The sequence below is a fragment of the Tupaia chinensis genome, unplaced genomic scaffold, assembly GCF_000334495.1.
Source record: "Tupaia chinensis unplaced genomic scaffold, TupChi_1.0 Scaffold000688_1, whole genome shotgun sequence".
In the NCBI taxonomy this organism is placed as follows: Eukaryota; Metazoa; Chordata; class Mammalia; order Scandentia; family Tupaiidae; genus Tupaia; species Tupaia belangeri.
The window spans coordinates 1,113,042-1,114,580 of NW_006160211.1; positions in this window are offsets into that span (position 1 = coordinate 1,113,042).

Sequence of the window (1,539 nt, forward strand, 5' to 3'; positions counted from 1 at the left end):
AGATGAGCCAGCCAGCCCTGGGAACTCAGTCTCCTGAATAATGTAGGCTAGGAAACGGGTCCAGGTGACAGAGCCATTGCCTTACAGTATGAAAGTGCAGCTTTTATTTTCCCCTTAGTCCGTTCAAATGCCAGCAGACAGCACCAGACCTTGTGTCTGAGATGCTAGGGTGTTCTCGGTATAGTAGGTTGTATTCAATGATCTTAGCTGGCTGTTTAGATAATTCTCTTTCTTTCCAAATGAGATTTTTTTAACTTTACTCAGGAGGAAACCTTGCTGAGGAGTTAGCAGTCTCTTTGGTTCAACCAGAATCCAACAACTCCTCTCCCTCCCGGCCTTATCCCAGCTCTGCAGGTGTGTTAGGTGATCTGCCTGAGCGTCTGGCAGGCTCAGATCTTCTCCCCTCAGCCCGGATGGCTTCCTGAAGCAGTTAAAAGTTATTATTTTATAATGAGAACCACAGAACTGGAAGCTTTTCTGAAAAGCAACTAAAAACCTGAGGAACAAATCTCGGCCTTTGGGAATAAACACTCGGGATGCTTTCTGGGATGACTCAGGCGTTGCCAACCATGCCAACAAATTACATGGGTAATTGTAAGGCCTTGAAGCTTCCAGAGAATGCTCAAGACAGTTACCAAAGTAGATAACTCAAGTCTGAGAGCAAGTTGTTCGCCTCAAAAATGTCCATGCTTCTCTGATTCTGAGGAACTGGTGTTTCCCTGTGCTGAATCGCAAGAAAAAAAGGAAGTCTGGTCCTACTCTTTCAGCAGGTGGCTTCCAAAAGCAGTAACAGCCCCAGCACAGATTTTCCAAGGGCACTTCAACATCCCAGTTCCCCAGTGCCCATTGAATAGCGGGCTCCATGAGTTCCAGCAGATCCCAGTCAACTATTAGTAGAAGGGTCTGGAAGGTCCAGGCAGAATATGAAACAGCAAAACTTCTCAGGTACCTACTAAAAGGGCTGAGAGCCCTCAGATTCCCCTCCTTGTGGAAAAAAAGAAAAAGGAAAAGAAAGAAAGAAAGAAAGAAAGAAAGAAAGAAAGAAAGAAAGAAAGAACCTGAGAATTCATAAGGGCTGAACTAAAAGTAAAGTATCTTTCTAAGCTGCTTAGAGTGTGAGGTTTTATTTTTTTTTTTAAAGTTTTTAAAGGTTTTTACCATAGGGGGTGTGTGCTCGCTGAAAGAGAGAGACAAAGAGGGAAAGTGAGAAATCACCCCTGCCCCCCGTGGGGGATGGCCGTGCTGCAATTCCTTCTTGTCCATTCTCCTCTTGAGACTTTGGGCATGCATATGTACACTCCTGGCATGATTTTTCGAGACACCAGGTCCGGGACTCGAACCTCAGCAGGCCATGTGTGATCCAGAGCCTTAACCAACCATGCTACTTGTTTGTCCCAGATTCTATTTAAATTTTAATGAAGGAATACAGGGTGAAACTCAGAAGTTGGTTACAGAACAAATCAACTTTCCAATGGTAATGAATTTACCACGTGACTGTCACAGCTTTTCTCCCATAATGCACCCTAAATGACATTCCTG